The sequence below is a fragment of the Equus quagga genome, chromosome 6 (assembly GCF_021613505.1).
Source record: "Equus quagga isolate Etosha38 chromosome 6, UCLA_HA_Equagga_1.0, whole genome shotgun sequence".
Classification (NCBI taxonomy): Eukaryota; Metazoa; Chordata; class Mammalia; order Perissodactyla; family Equidae; genus Equus; species Equus quagga.
The window spans coordinates 62,220,198-62,235,676 of record NC_060272.1 but is presented as its reverse complement, the minus strand read 5'-3'; the positions used below and the strand labels follow the sequence as shown (position 1 = coordinate 62,235,676).

The following is a 15,479-nucleotide window of genomic DNA, read 5'->3' as shown; positions in this document are numbered from 1 at the left end:
CAGGCCCAAAGCTCAGCTCCACTCCGCACAGGCAGTTGGCTGGGGAAGGAGGGAGATGCAGTGGTGCTTGTACTCTGGGTCTCGCCCAGAAGATCCTGATGGACCCCATGCAACTGGTTTATGATGGGCTATGCCTCACCTTTGCCCCAGTGAAGAGGGCAATCAGAATCATTAAGTTCCTTTGAACTAGAAAGGATTTCGGTATTTCAGTAGCTATCTGAACCAGAATTACATTTTTAAGGTATTCTTTGCATCCTCATGTGCTTTTTGCATTTTTGCTTATAGTTGTGCAGGCTCAAGTTTGAGAACCACTGGTTTGGAGAATACACTGCATTTTGTCCATCCTCACGTGTTTATTCTGGCGTTTTCTTGTAAAAAAGATGTCACCTGAGGGGTGCATGCCCATGAATGCAAGAGCGCTAGGGAACATCATGAAGGGAGACATACTAGGAAAACCCAACAGTCCAAGGGCCAGCCCGGTGGCATAGTGGTTGAGTTCATGCACTCTGCTTTGGCGGCCCAGGGTTTGCAGGTTCAGATCCTGGGTGTGGACCTACACACTGCACATCAAGCCATGCTGTGGCAGTATCCCACATACAAAACAGAGGAAGGTGGGGACAGATGTTAGGTCAGTGACAAGCAAAGCTTTCCTTAAGCAAAAGGAGGAAGATTGGCAACAGATGTTAGCTCAGGGCCAATCTTCTTCACACAAAAGCAGAAAACAAACCAATAGTCCAAATTAAGCCAAGGATGCTCTAAGTTAAAGTCACTCTGAGAGCTGAATAAAGCTGCCTTTCTGCCAGGCCCGTGGATACATGATATTCTTATTGTTCAGTTTTTTAGAAAGAACCTTTTATTTACGTGAACCCAACTGTTTGCATCTAAGTATTGTCTTGTGAAAAAAAAAAAACCCTAATAATTATGTGGCATTCTTAGGAATTTTAGATCAACACATTTTCAGAATGAACATATGCTGGAAATGTTTTAATACTTGCCCTTCTTATTTTTTGAGTGCCAATGTCAATGTTTGGGAGATTTCTTTCATTTTGTTTCTTATACTAAGCCCACTACAGCCAGAAGCTTGACTGAAAAATAAATGTTTGGGAGGTTTGTTTTATAAACTTCACTAAAGCACACCAAGTTGACATCACCACATATCTTTCTTTTCCCAAAATGTGGCCTTGATTTGAAGCCCCACAAATGAAAGTCCACTGCTGAGGATAAACTCAGAACGAAGGTCTCTTTTCTCTGCCTCTTATCAAACTACAGTTTATCGTAGAGCGACCCTGACATTATGTGGTGAAGACGCTGTGTACATTTTGCTTTTACAGATAAGAAAAAGATAAACATGCCAGAGAGGATGTTTGGAGTCTGGATTTCTTTTTAGCCTTTGTTGCGTATGGGGCATGAAGCTGTGCTTTTCTCTTTTGCTTCATGTTTTGTATATTTTTGTCTTTAATGAGACTATGCACAGACTGTTTGAAAAGTTCTGTGATTCAGAAACATAAGGCTGGCTCGTCTTTGGATGATTTTAGGTCTTTCAAATTGGTGATAAACCCCAGGATCTGGGCTCTACCTGGGGAATCCTGAGGTGGTATCTGCTGGGATCTTGAAATAAATAAAATGAGACAATAAAAGTCAATTCAGTAAAATCAGTTGACGTGATTGATTCTTTTCTTCTTTGAATTGACCAGTTATTCAGTCAGCTGGTCCATGGGGTGCTAGGTTAGTGGTCCTGGTTTTCCCAGGACTGTCTCAGTTTTGATATATGAAAATCTACCTATCCTTAGACAGAATATCCAAAAGAAGATGTGAGTCCCTGGCATCTGGCTTGTTCTTTAGCTCTTGGTTTCTGGCTCCCACCACAAAATGTCTTCTCCTTCACAGAGGAGATACACGGGGCTTTTAGTTTGGATGTGTATGCCCAGGCCTTTGCCTGGTTGCTAGGCAACTGAGAACACGGCTGCCAGGACAGAGCTTTCTGGTGCCCACTCTTAGACACAGAGTGGTTCTGACGGGAGGCTGCATTCCCCTCATCACTGATGGCCTTTTCATGGTGGATTAGTTCCCTGTTGCTGCTGTGACAAATTACCACAATTTTAGGGCCTTAACACAACACAAATTTATTCTCTTCGAGCCTGGAGGACAGAAGAACCAAAATCAGTCTCACTGGAAGAAGTCAAGGTGTGGGCAGCGTTGGCTCCTTCTGGAGGCTTTGAAGGGAGAGTCCATTTCCTTCCCTTTCCAGCTCCCGGAGGCTGCCTGCATTCCTTGGCTTGTGACTCCTTCCCTGTATCACCTCAATCTTTGCTTCTGCCATCACACCTCCAACTAGTCACTCTGATCTCCTGCCCCTCTCTTATAAGGATCTCTTTGATTACATCAGTCCCACCTGGATAGTCCAGAGTCATCTTTCTACCTCAAGATCCTCAACTTAATCAAATCTGCAAAGTCCCCTTTGCCATATAAGGTAACATTCACATGTGCCAGAGATGAGGATGCAGACTTCTTTGGGAAGCCATTTTTCAGCCTACTACACATAGTATCAGGAGATGTTCTAGTCCTTCTTATCAACCTAGCCCAATTTCTTTTTAAAACTTGACTATAACAGCCCAACATTCATGGCTAACTCCAACTTAGTCGTCATTTTCGAATTCCTTTGGTTGTAGCTGCTACCTGGTTATTTTGGGACAGTGAAATTCTGCCTTGTCTGACAGATTCCTCTTTCAATTGTACAAAATTTCCAAGTGGAAGAACCTAGCGCTTCACTCCCGTAGGGTGAGGAGCGGACAGCAGTTCGACACAAACACTGCTGCTGGTCAAGAGTGATGTCTTCCTTCAGTCAATCCATCAAGTCTTTATTAAGCAACTGCAACGTGCCGAGCAGAATTACATACAATGCACTTTCTGCCCTTCAACAACTGGCGATCTAAAAGGGGGAAGCTAGGACAGACACAGATAAAGCTGTGCTGAGCACCTGCTGCTCCCTCAAGAGCCTCTGTCTACCTACGAGAGGAGTTCTGAGAAGAGCGAGAGCCCACTTAGCTTGGAGTGTCTGGGAAGAACTTCACGGCAGATGTAGAGCCTTGAAAGATAGATTTAGACTTGAGCAGAGGATTGCTGAAAGTTGGCAATCCACAAGGAGGAATAGCATGCCAAAGGACAGTCGTCAGGAAGTCACGGAAAGGGTGGTAGGTGGTAAGGGGACACCTGTGGCTGAAGGGCAGGCTTTCTATTGAGCAGCCATGGGAAGCCAGATTGGATAGACTGGGGGAAGTCAAAAGCGGAGTATAGAGTTGATCAGTGGGGATCTTGAATTGAGCATTAGTCAGTCCTGAGTTGAAGCGTGGAGAGCAGAACCCTCAGAAGATGCAGTACAGTTGTGGGGGGCAAATCTGGAGGAGGGCCCCCTAAACGTTGTGGGGTTAAACCAATCCAAGCTTCCCATAGCCTCGGAAGAGAGGCTCTCAAGCCCCTGATCTGACTTCTGTGGTAGATGTCACCCGTGGTCCCCATGTGGTTCACATGCATCCTCCATGACATCTGCTTTCAGCTATTCCAGGCATCCACCCCCTGATCAAACACAGGGTGCCCGGGACCCCCAGTTCTTTACCAACAGCTTTGGTCTGGGCAGCTCTCCTTGAAAGGGGCAGGAGGTGTGTGGTGGCGGTGAGGGGACGGGTTGGGCAGACACACTTTGTAAATCAATTCATGCAGCCATTTTGATAGACCACTCAGGCCATGGAGGATGCCAGAGCCTGCCGGACATTCTCTTGGGAGATTGCCCATGTTTGTTTACCCATTTATTTGTCATTTGACAAAGAATGTTGAGCATGTACTGTGTCCCAGCCCTGTGTCTGGGGACACGACAGAAACAGAGCCTCTCATGGAGATTCCAGTCTGGTGGGAGTGACAGATGTTAAGCAGAGGATTACACCAACACACATGAATCGGAACTTTGGTAAGTGCTGTGAGGGAGGCCTGTGGTGTCACGGGGAACTAGTATGAGGGGTGTCTGAGCTAGTCGGGCAGGGTGCTTGGGGAGGACTTTCTAGATCCTGCATGGCTTCATTTGTCACACACCAATACTCAAATGTCACCTCCTCAGAGAGGCCTTTCCTGACCACCCTATCTCAACCACCACTGCTCCTAATCTCTACCGTGCTTTAGCTGTCTACACTGCGCTTACTGCAATCTAACAGCTGACTACACACATGCACACACACATCCATGCCCCCGTTAGACGGTGAGCTCCACAAGGACAGTAGCGAAGTCTGTTCTGTCCATGCTCCACCCCCAGTGCTGAGAACAATGCCTGCACCAGCAACTACTTACTGACTGAGTGACTGATGGACAGAGTGCCTAAATGAATGAAATGACAGAGAGCTGAGATCTGTAGGGGAATATGAGGCATCAAAATGTCGGGCGCTGCAGAGAGAGATTCGGGCTGAGGACATCTCCCAGGCTAGGGACCTATGCTGGAGGGAGAAGCCCCACTGGAGGGAGTTCAAGTTTAACTTATTCCTTAGGTTTTATTGAGCACCCATGTTTGTCCAGAGCTCTTCTCCAGGCCCTGAGAGTAGAACAAGACAAGATCCCAGCCTTCAGGGCTTATAAGTCTGAGGGGGAGAGGTGTACAGGCAGGAAGCAATCAGACATTATATCACATATATTTAAATATAATAAAGCGTCAGGTAAGGATAAATGCTGTGGAGTGAAATGGAGGAGAGAGAGAGTGGAGAGCCGGGAGGTGGGGTTTGAGTCAGGGGAAGCCTCTCAGAGGAGGTGATCCTTGGACGGAGACCTGAATGAGTGAGGGATTAAGTGAGACCAGGGGAAGAACTGGCAAAGGAAGGGGGCAGCTGAACACACCGAGGCAGGACGGCAGAAGGACCTTGAGGATGCAGAGGGACTGTGCTGGGTTGTCCTTGGAGGGTCCTGAGTAATGTAATCTGAGTTAGTTTCTAAAAGATGATTCTGGCTGTCGGGTGGGTCAAAAGAAGAAGGTGGAAAACCAGTTGGGTGGCTCTGTAGTGGTCCAGACAAGACATGGTGCCAGCTGGGGCCTGGGTGGAGGAATGGGGCCATTTAAGATGATTGGCTTTAGTATAAACTGTGAAGCAGAACTTATAGACACAGAGATACAGGGTTTAGCTGGTATCAGTTATTGAATTGAGTAAGGGAAGGGTTGGTTAGTAGGGGTGTTTTGGGGGCAGTGGGGAGGGAAATCAAAAGTTCTATTTCAGAGGCATTAACTTGGAGCTTTCTATAGACTTCCAAGTGGGGGCTTCTGTCAAATGGGAAATTAGACATCTGTCGAGCTCAGGGGAGTGGTTGGATCCAGAAGTAGAGAACTGGGAGCCGTCCACGTGGAGACAGCATCAGAAGCCCTGGGGAGATGTGCTCACTAGGTACTGAGTGGAGGGAGCTCTAAGAGGTGAGTGAGGCGGAGGACCAAGTCTGGGTGCCCTGACATTTAGCAGCTAGGAAGAGAGGAGCGTGTCCGTGTGAGGAGAAGCAGGCTAACGAGGTGGAGAAGATGCTCCAAGGTTGGGGGAGCAGAGCACAGATAGCAGGGGATGGGCAGGGGGTGCAGGGCCAGCAGGGCATACTCCAAACCAGGTGAGAAAAGCAGTCTTGATTTTGATTCAAAATGGCTACATCTAGAGAGTTCACTGACCCAACCACGAGACCCAGCTCCAGAATACCTTTGGCTGTTTCTCAAACTCGAGCCCTCCTGAGAGGCAGTTGAGTGTAATGGCCCAGGCCGGCCAGGACCCCGCAGGCAGCCACAGTGACTTAGGCGTCCCTTCCCCTGGGTGGCCTCTGGCCCGCACCGGGTGAGGGTGGGGTAGGTTTCAGGGCCCTCACAGCTCCTCATCCAAAGAGCAAACTTCCCCTCTCACCTGGAGGCCCCCTGTAGACCTTGGAGCCCGAGTTCTGTAAATGTGGGCAGGTGACTCAGACCGTCCAGCCTCATACTTCTCAAATGTCAATTGAGCATGATGATAATAGTTCTTAACTTGCAGTGTTATGATGAAGATTACATGATTTATACCTGTTAAAGTATCTGGCCTATGGGAACTGTTAACTCCTGCCATAATAAAGGATGATGATTTGTCGTCACTTAGAACAGTCAAAAATTTTGCCACAAACTGAAAATAACTAGTAAAAGAGAAATCCTAAAGCGTTCTGGACATAATTGGAGAAAGTACAGCCTCCTGTGAGTGTGTGAGTGTGTGTGAAAAAACTGGAAGAAGACTGCACTGAGCCAACGTGAGGTTAAGAGCGGCCGGTGCAGTCAGAGGTGTGGCTGGAACCTCAGCCCCGGCATGCATCCCGGCACGGCCTTGGGAAGATACTCCAACGCTCTCAGCCTGTTTCCAGTTGTAAAACACCCCAGCACCAGTGCCTGTTTCATGGGGCATTATGAGCACCATGATGATGCACATGGAGCGCTCAGAACAAAATCCAGCACACAGCAAGCACACAATCAATATTGTGCTCAATATTACTATGGGCTCTTGAAAAACATCAATATATAAGTTATGGTCTGTTGGTTACAATGTGACAATCCTTTACTGTCATACCTCCTCCACGTTTGGCCCCCAAATCACCTGACTTAATTGTAGCTTTTCCCAAAATTGAATGGAAATATAGATTAGGTTTGATTTGAAGGTTGCTGAATTGGGTCTTTTTTTTTCTTTAAAGACTGGCACCTGAGCTAACATCTGTTGCCAATCTTCTTTTTCCTTCTTCTTCTTCCTAAAGCCCCCCAGTACATAGTAGCATATGCTAGTTGTAGGTCCTTCTGGTGGTGCCATGAGGGGCGCTGCCTCAGCATGGCTTGATGAGCGGTACCATGTCCACAACTAGGATCGGAACAGGAGAAACCCCGGGCTGCTGAGGCAAAGCACGGGAACTCAACCACTCCGCCACGGGCTGACTGCCCCGTGAATCTGGTCTTAAATGAGCCCTAATGGGAGTGCCACAGCCGTCGTTTGACTCCTCATCTCCCATCCTGCCTGGTTTCTGTATGTAAAGTGTAAAGGCCCCTGAGGATTCACTTTGCGGTACCTGGACCCACCCCCAAAGATTATAGCCCCATCTTACACTGAGGGGATTACCACTTGGGGAAGACAAACGAGTTTTTCATGATTAATTCAGACCTTGGGTAGCAGTCCAGGAGGAAGGACTCAAACTGGAGTTCGATGCTCTGAGCCGCGGATCTCCACCTGATCCGGATTTGAGCGCCTGATCAAAGCCGCGTACCACTTCCCTTCTGGTGGAGGCATTAATTACACAGCAGCCTGTTGGTTTGTGGTCATTTGACCACACGGTGGCGCTTCACGCCTAACAATTCCGCGGGTCGTGTGCGTATCGCTCAAGATTTGAAATTCAAACGGAAAGGGAAAAAGGCGTGCCCTCTTTCTCAGAATGACACAGATACCGCCACCGCCGGCGAGCACGGGGCTATTACGGTTGGGGGGTGGGGGGTGAGCTGTGTTCGTTAACTGGTTGCCACACTGTAGGAAAAGCCTCAATTCTTGCTGATTTCCTCGGAACTAAGGGGAAGGTTCTGGTTTGAAATCAAAGGACACGGAATGCTGTAATCAGAGCCTATTTTTCAGAATATTCTTACAACATTGCACCAACTCCACCTACAATGTAAAATGTCATTTACCAGCGAGGCAGATGAAAAAAAGTGGACCCACATGAGCCAGAGTCTTCACTTTCCTGGTAAAAGAAATTTTTCTGAAGGTACCACCTGACTCAAGACAGGTCTAAGCTTCTTCCAGAAAAAAGAGATGGGTTATTACCCACCATTTTTATTCTTTTCTTGGAGGCTGCATAGGACATGGGCCTGAGCTGCAATACCAGCTCTGTCACTAACTGGTTTGGGCACCTCCAGGAAGCTACTTAACTTCTCTGTACCTTGATGTTGTCATCTTCTAAGGGGGGATAATAGAACCTCCTTTATAGGATTGTAGTAAGAGTGAATTAATATGAAGTGCAACCTGATGAAATTGCCAATATTCAACAGTCTTTGACCCAGAGAGCGGCGATTCCCTGTGGTATGTCCTCGTGCTTTGGGTGGGGTGCACAGTGGGGCCTGATAGAGTGAGCTGTTACCTTGCAGCTGGTGTGACAAGAGGATAACAAGTGCTCGTGGTGAACGTGTAGAAAATAAACCGCCCTATCTTCTGGAGAGTTTTTTCCTGAAGATTCTTACTGACAGGTGACCCTGTTGTTCTGGGTGCTAAATTTCCGAATATGAAAATGTGCCTGAAAGCAGTCTGGCTCTAAATCACAAGCTGTGCCTTTAGCCAAGTCATCAGGACCACAAGCCATCTGTCAGTGAGGTATGAATCCCGTGAAGGGAGAAGACCAAGGCCAACCCAGTACCCCCAGTGACGTGAGTAAAATTGAACTCACTTTCATCTCTCCTCCACCGTCCAGACCTCCCTTTACTGTCCATGCAGAGCTTGCCTCTCCAAGAACACTCTGCGCCTTGGACTGACGTCTCTCCCCGTCTCTCTGATGTGCACACAGCCAAGTTGATCTCTTCTACGTCTCCTTCCCTCTTCGCAAGCTGGGTGAATACTCGCTGATCTCATTGGCCAAAGGAAGAGACGCTGTTTTCATTTTGGCAGAAGTTTTCAAAGCTGTAGTCAAAAACGGTGAGAATTTCAGACACCAGACAGGCCCGTGTGGGGGATAGTTTTGATCAGAAGGTCCTCTGGGTGCCTAGCAGTGGGGCCACATCCCACGTCATGGTTCCGCTGCTGTAGGCCTGGTGGGAAGCCGGTGGCAGCTCTGAAGCTGGGAAGCCTGAGGTGGGCTGGGAGCCACACACTGATGGTAGGCGTCCCCACCAAGAGGACGGCAGCCACGGTCCTAGACATGCCACAAACAAAAACCAGGGAGTGGTTATGTTTTATGAGAGAATGTTTTCTTCCCTGATGCTCTTTGCTTACACTCTCCCTCTCATTTCTTTCCTCAAACTATAGAGATTTGCTCCAGGGACCTCCCTCTGGCACCTTGCCCTTCCCCCCGTCATAGGAAATCTGTCTGTGTTTATGGACTTATGTCTAATGTGGGGAATGGTGTCTAACTCTTCAATTCACTCACCGTGGGTTAAAAGTTAAGCAGCCAGACACGGAAGAGAACATACTGTATGATTTGATTAACATGAAGTTCAAGAGCAAGCAAAACTAATCTAGAGAGACAGTCTTCAGAACGGGGCGGGGGGAGTGCTGACTGAGAAGGGGCGCAAGGGAACTTTCTGTGGTGATGGAGAGGTTCTGTTTATTACTCTGTGGCTTCACCGGTGTAGATTTATCAAAGTTCATGGAAATGCACCCTGAAGATTGATAAAGATAACAGTGAAAAATGTCCCTCAGAACAACGATTGCAGAATGGGCAGGAAGGCCCATCATGTCATAGAAGAGAAAAGGGAATTTCCATATACTGCAAGATCCTCGCTAGGCTGTCCGCGCGGTTGAAAAATATATAAAACGTCAGCCAATTTTCTAGACAGTTTCAAAATCCAGGGACGTTTTTTCTTCATGCACACACTGCCTATGTCTTTTCAAATGTTTACAGAGTATTTACAAAAAGTAGTCCTTTGGGTGGCAGTTGTAATTAGGAAAACTGGCAGGGAAAATTAACACATACCATGAAAGAGGGCTAATTGCTCCACTGCCATATACAATATTATTATCAAATGGCATTCACCGAGGAATCCAATTGGTCCATACCAGCTCCATCTCATTGTTCTAGGGCAGATCCCCCCTTCCTCGTTACCCTGAGGATGAAGCTGCCACGGCCCACGAATGATATGCCATATGGTACTTAACATCAGAATCAAAATGAGCTTGCGCTTTTTGTGTGAGATGCTGAAATTTATTAGAACATCAGAAAGCCTCGTTTCCACCACGTTCCTGAGACCTGCCATCTGCTCCATGAGAAAGAAAATGGAGATTTTTTTTTTTTTTTAACCATCTACTTATTGTGAAATGTGAGAGTGCTGGTGTGTTTCAAAAGCAGGGTTGGGGGCTGGGGGAGCGTGCATAAGAGAGAGCCAGAGCAAGCCCACTTGGCAGGGGAGAAAGAAGACTGTCAGCTGAATGGTGGCGAAGGCTTGGGAGGCATAATTATGGAAATCACCTATTCCAGAGCCTTTTTTCTCCTCCTGACCACATGTTCCTTCCACACAGGAACAGCACATGGAGAGGCCAGCTTTTGAGAATAAGCAAAGTCTCCATTTCAGACAGGAGGAAGGGAGTTCAAACAAGTACTGCTCTTTCTGAGTGTTAGGTGTCTTCACGGAGAGGGTAGTGCATGTAGACAGGAGGGTAACGGACAAGGGAGCCAAAAAGGCTAATGGATGGAGGGGGAAACAGGGCTTTCTAAGGGGATGAGCAGAAACGGGGAGAGGCGAGATGAGAGAGGGATCTGAATGGGGTTGGTGCAGGAGTACCTATTGAGTGGGGAGAAATCCTTCAACAAGTTGTTTGGAATTTTGCTCTGTGTGTTGGGTGTTGGTGCTACAGAGAAAAAGGCGCTTTGTCTTTAAGGAGGGCTTCTCAGAGGTCTGGGCACTCAGTTCAGGGCAACGCCTCTGTCTCCGGCATTATCAGGGGCACGAGATGCTGCCTTGACCGGGAGTCCTTTGCGTCCACAGAGCACTGCAGTCCGGAGGGCTCACCTAGCCCCTTGATTTTTTTGTATTTATTTATCGTTACTGTTGTCCTTGCATCAAAGCTGGCACGTCTCTTGGAACTACCGCAGGCGACATTCCTGGGACCTGGTTAGTGGCTGGGTTCTCTGATCACAATACTCGGGAGATAGACCTCCAGCAAGTGCCTACTGGTGCCTGAAATGGAGCGGGGATGGGGAGGATGGTCTGAGGCCCAGGGAACTTCACATAATAATATTATAGACGCAAGTCCTCGTTAAGGCAGGCCTTTCTTGGACCACATCCAAGGAGGTTTAATTAAAGAAGAAGTAAAGAGACCTCTCAGTAGGCAATCTCACCCACGAGGCAGTCTTCCAGCGAGATCCTGGGGGCATCCTCAAAGTCAAGGTCAGGGTTCTAGGAGTGCTCCAGGACCAGGTGCCCAGTGACTGGCCACCCACCTGGGAGCACAACCCATCCCGTCAGCCTCTCCACTCCCCAGGTGCTCATCATGGTGCCCTCACACAGGGAGGTGACCAACAGCTATCTGTCAAATGAAAGGATGGATGACTTTTTAAAAACCTGCCGGGTTTCTGGAATCCTGGCCTCCCCCTTGAGCCAATCGGAAAGAATGCTTCGTACAGAGTCAGAGGCCAACCTCTCTGAGGAGGAGTTAGTGGGAGGGGGGGCAAAGTGAGCTTCTGAATTTGCAGGGAAGTTAAGTGGGAAGCGACGATAAGCCCTGGGGGTCCAGCATGTTCGGGAGGTGCCTGTCCTCTGAGCCTTCTCCCACCGCGGGCAGCAAACTGGTGGGGCCGCCAGCCTCCCGGGTGCTCTGTGGGGCTCTGCGGGCTCCCGGCCCCAGGGCTCCATGCTGGCAGGATGGTGCTGCTGTTGTGTTGGCACCCTGGGGGGAAGTTCAGGTTTCAGGCTGAGCCCCAAGGGTTTAGCATTGGCCACGTTCAGCCCTGGGCCGCCTGGCTGCAGGTCCCATGTGGGGCAGCCTTACTTTTTACTCCCTGGGCGGCTGAGGGCTCAATAGTTAGCTCCTTGCCTGGGGGCCGGTGATCAGCTCCTGATTTCCCTGTGGGCCGCCCAGACCTCTACAAGTCAGCCTTGTGGAGATGCTGGGGATTCTCCTGAAGGCTGACAGGACCGGCAGGGGCTCGATGCTCCACAGCGATTGCTCGGGCCTGAAGACAGCTGCTGCAGGAACATGGTAAGCGGCTCTCAGCATCCTCTGTCCTGACTTCCTCTCAGCTTCCGTTAGTCAATCACCTATTAATCATAATGCATATTATCTAAAAGAACAGTTGTCGTTTCCTTAGCACTTGCCGTGTGCCAAGTGTCTCATACCGATGATCTAATTTAATCCTTAACACAACCCTGTGAGGAGAGGACCATGCTCAGCCCCCTTTTCCAGATGGAACAACTGAAGATGAATGAGATTTAGTGAAGGGCCAGGGTCAAACAGTTGGTCATATGTGGGGTCAGCAATCAACCCGTTTAGTCTGGCTCCAGAACCATTACTCTGTGACACCCACAACAGTCCTCCAAAAGAGTAAGCACTGTTATTTCCAGTTCGGCTTGTGAGCAGACTGGACTCAGAGAGGTTAGGTCATTTACCCAAAGCCACACAGCTTTAAGGCACAGAGACAGGAACCCGTCTGGCTCCAGAGCCCAGGTTATTTCCCCAAAGCCACATCCCCTCTCTGAGCTCACTGAGGCTGTAGCATGTTATGGAACCCCATCCCCCAGCCAACGGATGGCAGACCCAGTGAGTGGGATTGGATATGGAGCGAGCAAAGTGATCTTTACAGCAGGAAGATTTAGCTAAACCTTAACAGTTTGGGACTTTTAAAGAAAGAAACAAACTGTTTCTTTTGAAGACTGGTGTTTCTCAGGGTGCCACAGCTACTACGCAAGTAGCCCCCAAAGATTTGGGTGCCACCTGCCAATGAGAGTCCCTACCTGCTTGATGAGCTAACTAGTTTAACGGTGCTAGTTCCGTCACGTTAGAGAACTTGGTGTGTCATCCTTGCCCATTTCACCCAGGCCCTCAAGTGTGTAAGGAATGTGTCTTACCAAGAATCCCTATGACGTGGTGTGTGAGAAGCTAATACAAACGCCTTCCAGCGTGTGCTCGACAAATCGTGTGGGACCAGCCCATCAGTTGCCTCTTTTTGCTCTCTCCAGGGGCAGAGAAAGACCCTGATGGCAGCACCCAGGACAAGGCATTCTTATCATCAGCAGAGGGTGAGAAGGCTGCCCTCTGACCTCTATGCTCAGGGCCCCCCAGTAATTAGCTATGCCACCGGCTTCAGGGACTAGTGAACGTCGAAGACCACGTCCTGGGCCGCCTCTCTCACTGACCCTAAATTCATTGAACCCAGGTGCTTTATCCCATGTGGTTGTAACCCAGCAGCAGACCGCTGGGTTCTCTGTGCCTCAGTTTCCTCTGTCACACACTAGGAGGGTGTCACTGGTCACTTGGGGCTTAGGCAGTGGCCAGGATGTTTTCATCTGACTCGACGCTCTTCTGCAGAAGTTGCTGGGATGAACAACTGTGATCTTCCTTACCATTGGATTGATTTTAAATGCCTGGAGGTTTTGAAAGATTTTCATGGGTTCAAACTTGAGGCTTCAATTCAGTATTTATTTACTCAATAAGAACTTATTAAATACCTGTTGTGCCAGGCACTGTCTTGGCATTTTAGTCAAAATATAGATAAATTACAGCTACTTCCTGACCCTGAGGAGCTTGGAATTTAGCAGAGGAGTGGGGAAAAAATTTATGCGTAAAAATAGTGTATATGTATCTACACAACATACACACCCATACCTATATTTATATGCGTGTGAGTATGGGTGCACGTGTGGATGGAGAGATATAGAGATAGAAAGGAAGAAAATATGTGTGTGTGTGTAATATTTTAACAAAACAGTCCTGTGGCGATGAGGACACAGAGGAGTGGAGAAGTGAGTCTGGGACGCAGAGAAGGGCAGCCAGTGTCCGGCGGAGGGAGAAAGGAAAGTTATAGAGACAAGGTAGCAGTGGAGCTGAGACTAACAGGCTACTGTCTGTCAATTATACTTCAATTAAAAAAAAAAGGAGAAAGAAACATTATGTGAGAAGTGCTGTCTGTGCTTGGGGAAGGATGGAGGCATTCTGGGTGAGCCTGAGGCAGTGGGAGGAGGGGATCATGGGAACATTCAGACAGTTCTAGAGTGCTTTGAATGCCAGGTGGTCCTGTAAATGGGTCCCACCCAGGAGCAGGTAGAGCCAGGAAAAGCGGAGGAAGGGAAGAGGAGACGCAGCAAGGGACTGGAAATGCGTTCTGTTCTGGAAAGAGCCGCTGGGGTTTAGTCTCCCTCTGTCCTGTGAGCCTTGCTCTCTTTCCCTTTAAGAAATCTCCATATATGAAAATCCAAACCTATAAGGTACACCTTGAGCCTGATATTTGTGAGACAGAAGGATTCTTCGCTAGATGAAGATCATCTTTTTAAAACTGAGCTCCTTTGGTGCTTTCGAATGGAATCCAGTCCCCACATGCCCTCAGGTTCGGGGTCCCACGTTGTGGGAAGTGGGGTGACCTGTGTGGGTCGTACTGCCCTTCCCCAAGCAGAAGCATCCATGGACTCTCTTTTTCCCTTTTAAAATGTTTTTAATCTGAAGGAGTAAAGAAGGGATGTCACAGATTAGTGAGCAAACCTGGTAGAAAGTTCTTTTTGCTAATCCTAGTGCTGTCTTTCTTGTTGGCTTTTTTCTTCCTTTATTTTCCTCCACTTTTTATGTCTTTCTCCACAAACACACCCATCCCTAGCTTCATTTTTGTAAAGAAAAGAAAATTGTCCTTTCACTGCCTTTTGGAATTGACATGAGGCGAGTGCCCTTGCTCACCACCACCACCCCCCCCCCAAATACCCCCTTTGCCACTGTTGTGTTTTTCAACTCTTTGTTCTAACCAAACAGTTCCCTATTCTGGAGATGATTATAGTGAACCTCTCTAATTCTAATCCGATTTCAAATTTAGCTGTGCTTTCTCGGTGGCAATGACTGTTCCCCGAGTCAGGAACGAGCGCAGCCGTGAAACGAGTAAAGTCACGAGAAATAGGGAAAAGGTATCTTTCGTCTCCCCAAAAGGATGTCTCTGCACTTTTTTGGAGCCCCTTCAGATCATGATGACTGGGGATTTCAGGCTCCGTTACCCACATTTCCCCTCGTTTTGTGTTGTAGTATGGACTTATCAACACCTGTCTGCAGTCCCTTGTGACAGAGAATTTTGCTGAAGAGACGTGGGAACAACTGAAGTAAGTATTTTAGGGGAAGACTAAGCCTCCGTCTTGTAGCTCGTCCGCCTCCAGGATCTTTGAGGTGACGCGTTTTTATTAACTTTGTGATTAAGCCAGTTTGTTGACACTAAAGAGATCAGTTCAAGTACCTTACACATACCCACTCTGTACAGAAAAAGCCTGCTCTCCCCTGCCTGTCTTTAAGGAAGGTGTCAGGCTCAATTCCGAAAACCAGCTTTAAAACAAGGTCCCCGTGGGAGTAACACCCATGCTATTCTACCTTTTATTTCACGAGTGAATTCTTATTTGCTCTTTTTAATCGCAGAAGAGAAAGCAACTGTGTTGTCTCCATTGCACATAAATGCAGCTGCCGAGACCCCACGGGGGCGGGATATCCCTTTCGAATGTGGCCGGAATCCCTCCTTAGGCATCTTTAGTTGACTGTCGGAGCTTTCCCTCTGCCTCCGCTGGTGAACCCCTTACGCTGCCTTTTCCGTCTCCTGAT

At 48.2% G+C, this 15,479-nt stretch overlaps 1 protein-coding gene across 1 annotated transcript in view; it reads left to right on the top strand.

The window, feature by feature from the left end:
- The first annotated feature begins 14,924 nt into the window (after window positions 1-14,924).
- LOC124240732 (guanylate cyclase soluble subunit beta-2-like) overlaps window positions 14,925-15,479 on the top strand; it is a 62,675-nt gene continuing 62,120 nt past the window's right edge. The window contains exon 1 of the mRNA XM_046663862.1: window positions 14,925-14,992. The gene's annotated coding sequence lies outside the window, so the exon portion shown is untranslated. The remainder of the gene's footprint in view (window positions 14,993-15,479) is intronic.